General features: G+C 36.5%; 1 protein-coding gene across 3 annotated transcripts in view; it reads right to left on the reverse strand.

Moving 5' to 3' along the window:
* The window catches only part of LOC136831280 (uncharacterized), a 103,608-nt gene that overhangs the window by 90,241 nt on the left and 4,460 nt on the right, over positions 1 to 8,907 (reverse strand). The window contains exon 1 of one of the 3 annotated variants that reach the window (XM_067091389.1): positions 2,087 to 2,342. The exons of the other annotated variants lie outside the window; for them this stretch is intronic. The gene's annotated coding sequence lies outside the window, so the exon portion shown is untranslated. Of the gene's footprint in view, positions 1 to 2,086; positions 2,343 to 8,907 lie in introns of those variants that run through there. 3 annotated transcript variants of the gene reach the window in all.

The raw sequence follows: 8,907 nt of genomic DNA on the forward strand, positions 1-8,907 counted from the left end.
CATGTCTTCCCTGTGGTTTTACTTCCACAAATATTCCCTAATCTCTAGCCCTCAATCACATGGATCTCATGTAAGTAAGTATAAGTCATACAACTCTTCTGGTGCCACATGAAACTAGCTGACATTATCACATACTATTCTCTACAGGAAGTGTGAAGGAAATATCCAAGACATCCATATTTCCACTTCATCACCTCATCTACACAATGAACTTATGTAATTTCCTTTGTGGTATCATTTCTACCTATGCTTTCATGTGACTCATAAATCTTTAACTATTTTCATATCGGAAAACCCCTTTCACAGTTTCACTGACATGGCATGAAATCTGTCTGTATTAGACTAATGTATAACCTTACTTTTGTATGCAATTTGTTTAATTTCCAAACCTTACTCAACCTGACCATTGTTTAATTTGCCTTTTTTCAATCTCTCACTAAATTATAACTCAAGAAAACCTGCAACGGATATCAGTCTTCCTAAATATTTGAAAGATTCAACCTTCTTAATCCTTCCTCCATCAAGTGTCACTTCATCTCTGAACTTTTGTTTTCTTAGAATTACTTTGAGCACCATCTCTAGATACATGATGTAAACTTTGAAAATCTTTATTAAAGTAGCACCTTCTGCATATGCCAATTCTGTTAACTTTCTGTCATTAATCTAAACCTTCAATTCCATCTCCAACTACTTTTCTCCATTATAAAATCAATAAAGGCGACATAACTCTCCTTTAAAATTCAACTGAAAAGTTCATCAACATTTTTAACTTTAAATCTACTTTGATGCTGGTTAATTTCGAGAAGATTGCATGGATCAGGGGAACACCATAGTGCCAAAAGGCCTTCCCTAATGCTGGTCTGTGGATACTGTTAAATGCCTTCTCATAATCAACAAAAGCCATTACAGGGAGATTTTTAAGGTCCACTCCCTGGAAAATAATTTGTATATAAATGTTTCATTAAAAAAAATTGATAAAAATCTTTAGCTTCCAGGAAGCACTCTTCTTCTTTAAAGGGTCTAGAAGTGTAATATTCTATTTGCAGTCCTAAGGACCTCCTTATGCCCAGTTGCAGTAGATCTAGTATGAATCCCTGCTGACCTTGAGACACCATACAAAGGTGCTCCTATCTCTGGGAAGGTACTTTGCATTGCATGATTACTACCTTCTGCAATTAACTTCTTTCTGCTATGTAATTTACCTTCTTTCTGCTATGTAATACAGTTTCTACATAACAGCTCTGCATGAAGATCTCAAGCCTGAAGGACAATTTTTGGCTTTAACAGTAATGCAACAGATGTAAATATGATGAAAGATATACAGTATTTCTTAAGATCTAATAATTACCTAGAAAATAAATGATAAAATACAATCTTGTCATACAAGGGTCACATTTTTCCTTTTGATGGCTGCTGAGTTATGAGGAACGTTATTTCCTTTCTACTACAATATTCAGGACTTCTGGTACAAGATGTCATCAGGTCCATGAAAAATTATCTTAAATTGCTTTCCATCAATTCACTTATTGTGTCCCTTCAAATATCGTCTTCAGGGCTGACAAGTGGGAAAGAATATTTTTGGGGTTCAAAAGGAGATGACTACTTCTTTGCTGACTGATTGTGTGTTAGCTATGACTAAAGCCAGACCTTTACAAATTATTCATAACACAATATCAACACTCCAAATTGTAAAACACCCATGATAAATGCAGGAAATATATATATAAGTTGCGATATTAAAGTATCATAGTAACTCTGCCTAGTTTACGCCCAGGTATCCTAGCTACCACACGGATTTTAAAAACTTCGTAGCCTAGCTACTGGCGTATAGTTAACCTAGGCTAGTTGCCTTTGTGTTATGCAGGTATGACCTTTCAACGTTAAACTAACCTAGGATATTAGTCCCGTACATCACCATGTAGGCTATTTAGGAATAACCAAACTAGGTAAAGCGACTATACCCAGCAAATGTTTACAGGAAATGACCGATTTTGGCACAGCATCCAGCAGTGCCGTCAATCTCAAGGAGGGCTCTCAAACCTCAGAAATAGTTAGTTAAGTATCAACAGTATAAATTATTACATACCGACTCCGTGCTTATCGAAGGAAACTACTGCTACTTTTTTCTGGTTACAAAACACATTAAATAACGTATTAAGTACGCGCCATCAACTAAAATCCATGACCAGTGCCAGACTGACGGGCGATGATGTTGTCATTCAAGTCGGCCTCCTAACTTCTGCTTCTTCTTGTCGCCAAGATGTTGGAGAGACTCGCTTTGTAAACAATCAGGAGAGAGCCTTAACTTGTAACCGCGACAAATGCACTCACTAGATGGCAGTGTCATGCATTAGACACTCATTCATCCGGGTGGACTACAAATAGTTTTCGCTTAAGTAATGCCTAAAGATATGGTATCATTTGTTCGTCATATCATGCCACGACAGAAATCATTCAGTTTTTTATATTAAGCGTCCCAGTGGAAGCAAGGTAGAGCTGACAGTAAAATCAACGAACAAAATAATTAATAAATCACATTTCCCCATTGACATTTCGTTCAACCTTGTACAGTATACACAAGATATGCAATGTTTCAGATGATTAAACACCCCAAGCAGATAGGTATTACATAAAATAGATTTGACAAGGTAAAAGTATCAAACAAATTGAAGGTAGCTATACGGGAGATAAGAGTTTATGTGAAGGGGGAAAATAACATTAAATTATTCAAATATATACATATATATATACAGTATATATATATATATATATATATATATATATATATATATATATATATATATATATATATATATATATATATATATATGAGTGCAGAAATAATAGTCTACAAATATCAAAACATAAGAAATTCAATATCAGAGAGAGAGAGAGAGAGAGAGAGAGAGAGAGAGAGAGAGAGAGAGAGAGAGAGAGAGAGAGAGAGAGGATATCTTAAGCTTGGTTTCACCTAGGTATGATGAGAATTATAATAATCATGGTATCTATATTGGCGAAGTAATGATCATTCACGACTTTATTTCGTTCTATGATATCCATGCTATAATATATACAGATATGAAAACCTAAGCATCCGTCTGACAGCCAGGAACATAATTCCCTGCTTAGGTCAAAGGAGGCATACGAGAGAGAGAGAGAGAGAGAGAGAGAGAGAGAGAGAGAGAGAGAGAGAGAGAGAGAGAGAGAGATTGACTAGAAGAAGCGATGGTTCAAGGAGGAGCTATGAAGTGGGTTGGGGTTGGGAGAAGGACCAGACTCAATGAACTCCCCCAACTCGAGCATATCGGCCTCGTCCCACAAAGAAGAGACCAAGACGAGGAAACTTGACGCCTCATCTGTCCGTTTATAATGGAAAGTTGACTGAGAATGACAACGGTAAAGTTCATCGTTAATGAGGTCTCCATAGAAACGCACAAGAAATACAAACATCAACATGCTGCCTGAGTTTGAAGTGTTTGCATATTCATTTATGATTTTTGAAACTTCAAATCATTTCCCCTTACAGGCGATGGCTTCCTTACAAAATAAAACACTATGATCACTGCTATATTTCCAAGTTACTTGCTATATTGGGGATGAACACCCTGTTCAGAAAACTTCCAGAATACTAGCTGCTTCCCACACCTACACAGAGAGTTCACTGGCAGGATGTCGCAGACTCTACACGCTACAATTCACCTCTATCTTCAGCGCAGTTTTTGTTTCCTGGATACTGAATCCCTCTCCAAGACAGCTATTACCTAGTCTATCCAACCCTTTCTTGGTCCTTACCTCTCCTGGCTGTCCAATGCTCCCGATCTACTGTATATATACTATCTTCACAAACCTACAATCCCTACACGCGTGTGTTTTTGTCAGCTTGGTTCAGCATAGACCAAAACATCAATGCAGTCTGCCGAGTAATCATTTGTCCGTGGCTTAAGAGATTTGTCGACATGCATTCCACATCTTCACCATGCCTTAATGGCAGCATCCTGTTACTACCAACATCTTCGTACAAGTCCTCCTCGTGACGATGAAGAAAATTCCCTTAGTCACACGGAAAGTACATTCTTTGAATTCGACAGAATGCGAAAAAATTACGTTTTACAAATTTATTTAATTACTCTTTAATGTGTATAAACAAAGGCATTCTGTGAGAACGTGTCTACCCTCAAAGTTCGTGAGTCCATAGTAAAATATGCATCCGCTGACTGTGAACCGAGGGTAAACCCCAACTGCAACCAACTTTCAAGATATCACTTGGTTCATACGTTTGCACTAAAGGCGCACCAAAATGTTTCGACTGCGGTCACACATCCTGTGCTAGTCACGTATCCTTTCCACGCATTATTTTGCTCAACGAATATTTCCACACGCAAATATATATGCATACACACACACACACATATACATACATATATATATATATATATATATATATATATATATATATATATATATATATACATATAAAATCACATTTACTATATACGGTATACACTAAATGTCATCTTAAAAGGGCAATGTAATGAGACTGAAATTCGTGGGAACTTTTGTAACATCTTGTTTGTTTTTTACTATGATATATAAAGATAAAAAGGCTAGTGTAATTAATCGTAAAAGAATGTTCAGTAAAGATATATATTTTCTGACTTCTGTGTATTTCTCATCTCTGAAATGAACAGAAGTACATGCATAGCAAGATCATTTTTCAAAAACACAAACAAACACATACATACTTTATACACACACATACATATATATAGACATAGATAGATAGATAGATAGATAGATAGATAGATAGACATCCGAAGAACAGTAGTTTTAAAAAAGACACCAACCAAGTTTTTGAAAGTTTATCGTCTTGGAGGTGCTGTTATCGGCCCTCACTCGGTCCATGAGATGGGTCTCATTAATTTGCCGGATACAGTTCATTGTTTACAGGAGATTATAAAAACAGGTATACAAAAGGTCTTATATCACAGTGACTACTAGAATACACACACACAGCAAGTCTTGTGAGCCATGAAGGTAACAAAAACGCATTACTTAGACGCTTTTCCAAAAGTACCGCGATCAGTAAAACTGTACACAGTTCGTGAGCAAAAAGTTTGTAAAAGAAACTTGTAAGCGCAACAGGTAAGGCGGAATGATGCTTTTACGTCTATATTATATCAGATGTTATGTATTTCTATAAAAAAAAAAGCCATTCAATCTTATCAGGCTACAGGAGCATGGGGGCTGGCGACCATAGAAGGAACCGAGAGATCAACAAGATGAGGAACAACAAGGTTCAATCACAGAGGGAGTGACTGACTAGTTTGCTTACTTGGCCAGTGAATCCGCTATGGATTCTGACACGTGAGTGGACCGGCAAATTTTAGAAATGTCTTTCTCTTGTGGAAGATAAAGCACAGAGAAAACACGAGTGGTGAAATGCAGACGATGGAGGCGAAGACGGCGGTGATGTGGTTGAAACTCAAGATTGCATTGAAGAACTGAGTCCATTACGAAGCGAAAACAAACTGAGTGAAATTAAAATAGCAGTTTCTATAGATATGGAAGAGAGAGAGAAAGTTATATGGTAGGAAATAAATGATACTGGGAGGGAGTAACCAGATGTCCAGCAGCAAGGACAAGAACAGTAATGAAAAAAAGAAAGTTTGGGATGCGAAAACTTTTTATTAGGTCTTAAAAAAGGACGAAAACAAGAGGTACAAGATTTTGGTTTGAATTGGGATAATTTACTTACCAAAAACCAGAACAATGAGAAGGACTGATATAAAAAATTCAATATTATCTGAAATGCGGTCCAGGTTCACAATAAACTAAAGTTGATTTATCATTCGCCGGTGTTCTAAAAAACATTGGACATAGATGCTGAATGGTGCGTAAGGGGTAGTTCAGAGTCTATGATCTATGTACACACACACACACACACACACACACACACACACATATATATATATATATATATATATATATATATATATATATATATATATATATATATATATATATATATATATATATATACATACATTTATATATAAGCAAATCCACAGGAAAATGCCAGGCAGAAGTTCAGTACCAAGCGCTTTCACGTTTATTAACGCATCGTTTGTGCCCAGACAATTCGTTTAATAAACGTGAAAGCGCTTGGTAGTGAACTTCTGCCTGTCATTTCCCTGTGGGATTCGCTCATACACTGAAATCACGTGCATCTACTGTGATTTTTCAAGCACACACACACATATATATATATACAGATAGATAGATATAGATGTGCAGATATATATAATCTACTGGTCACTTTTTGTAACTGAAATAAACAACTCGAATTCTTCGCAATTTTTCGATACGCTACATCAAGGTCCAAAAAATACCTGTATATACATATACAGTATATGTGTGTACATATCTATATATATATATATATATATATATATATATATATATATATATATATATATATATATATATATATATATATATATATATTAAGCAATAAGAAAGCTTTTGAGCTTTAGTGAACTTTCACGCAGTATTCCCCAGCATGAAAATTAAAGTTTGTATAAACTACTTTTCATGACCATCATCCTCTTTGTCTTCATTGTTCCGAACCAACATCGCAGTTGAATTTCTGAATCGACGAGAGATACTTCAAGGTAGCAGAGCGGCTGACGAGGACCCGTTTGCCGTCCAGTATTCGGGGAATTCTCCATAAACCCCGAGGAACGTCTTGCAGCGATAATGCAACAAGAAGTGTTCAGGATACAAAACGAGTCCCACATGCAAACTTTATAAAAGCACTTGATGGTTTTAGTTTTCTGTAAAAGAAAACTATTGAGATGGCTTTGTCTGTCCGTCCGCACTTTCTCTGCACGCCCTCAGAGCTTGAAAACTACAGAGGCTAGAGGGCTGCAAATTGGTATGTTGATCACCCACCATCCAATCGTCAAACATAACAAATTGCAGTTCTCTAGCCTCTGTAGTTTTACTTTTATTTAAGGTTAACGTTAGCCATACTCGTGTGTCTAGCAACGATATAGGACAGGCCACCACTGGGTCGTGGCTGAAAGCTTCATTGGCCGCGGCTCATGCAGAAAACTCGATTGCGCAAAACTTCGGCGCATTTTTTACATGTTACGGTCAGGATCCTGTTATAGCAGAAGTAAATTACAATATTATCATCAAAGGCAGCCATGAGAGATTAGTTTATAAGTACGAAGCTTATCGTCGGATTTCGATTCCAATAGAAAAGGCGGCCAAAACCCCAACCCCAAAAAAGTCACTCAGAAGAAGAAGAGAAGGAAACTATCAGTGAAATAGCCCTGCAAATTTCAGGTGGAAATTACCTCGTCGAGGCCCTCCTCTGGAAGGATTCGGTCTTTATCCACAGTGGCTCTCATAATTAGCGATGTCAGCTCAGACTTCTGAACGGAAATACGATGTGCTAAATCGAGTTAGAAAAGCATATTGTATTAGTATCGTTGAGATGACCAAGAGAGAGAGAGAGAGAGAGAGAGAGAGAGAGAGAGAGAGAGAGAGAGAGAGAGAGAGAGAGAGAGAGAGAGAGATTCCTGTCAACATGAGTGAGAATCAATGAAACTTTTAAAAAATAACGCACACGTTTGTAACACCCGGGATTCTTTACAAAATGCCATTGACATCAGCCCTATAACATTTCCATTAAGCCTTGCAAGTCACATCACATTCAGCAAAACAAGGTTTGAAATCTCAAATTGCCCACAACCCCACTAAAGTAGTCGGTAGATTGCTAAGAAATTCACAATCTCATGAAAAACAGTTTGTGTAATAAAAATCCACAATATATAGTAAACTATCTCTTTTGGCTAGTAATACAGTTTTTACTATATGATTGTGGATTTTTATAACACAAGTGGGTAGATTGGTAAAACGGTAGAAGACTCTGGCGGTTGGTAAGTTGATATCAAGCAGGCTAGTCTAAACACGAGCTGATGTAGAACTCTGGACTCTGCCCAACCAAGAGAAACTTATCACTGGCGCGCTTGTCTCTAGGAAAACAAACCCTCATGTGATACGACTGCTGTGAAGGGCAGCAGGAAAGATAAGCGCTAGCATCCCCCGAGGTCATTCAAGTTTTAGAGCAAAGTCCTACTTACAATGATTCTCCTGATACTTCATACGTTCATGTTAACCTGTACCTTATATACAGCATATGCGTATCTTGTATATATACATATATATATATATATTATATATATATACCAGTGCAAACACGGTAAGGGTTCACCTATAAATTCATAAGGAAACAAAGCTTTAAAAACCTAATATTTCATGACTAAACAAGGTTAGATATGTTATGCATTTTATCGTTCGATATATATATATATATATATATACATATATATATATATATATATATATATATATATATATATATATATATATATATATATATAATATATAGGCTATATAATATATATTCTTAAAAATTTGTTCCCCCTATTAAAGGATGGATCCAAAGAAGAGGAGGGTAATGGTTACTGCCCCGTTAACTTTTTAATGCTAAATGAAGGAATAATCTAGAATGTTGATGCTTTCACTGATGTGATACCAGTCACAGGGCCGGTCAATTACTCTGTAGGTCACGTCTTCAACAACACCGGTTAACACCGACTATCTGGGTCTGTTGTGCTTATGGCATTTTTTCCTACTTTATATGAAACTGTATCATTCCTGTATATGAACAGCAACAGAAATTGTATCTATTCCACGTATATAAATAACTTTCTTGTCCACGTTGACAAAGACACGTTACTAATCGTTCACAAGAAGAAGAAGAAGAAGAAGAAGAAGAAGAAGAAGAAGAAGAAGAAGAAGAAGAAGAGTCTTAAGTATCAATGCAAGACGCAACCC

This window comes from Macrobrachium rosenbergii, chromosome 48, assembly GCF_040412425.1.
Source record: "Macrobrachium rosenbergii isolate ZJJX-2024 chromosome 48, ASM4041242v1, whole genome shotgun sequence".
Classification (NCBI taxonomy): domain Eukaryota; kingdom Metazoa; phylum Arthropoda; class Malacostraca; order Decapoda; family Palaemonidae; genus Macrobrachium; species Macrobrachium rosenbergii.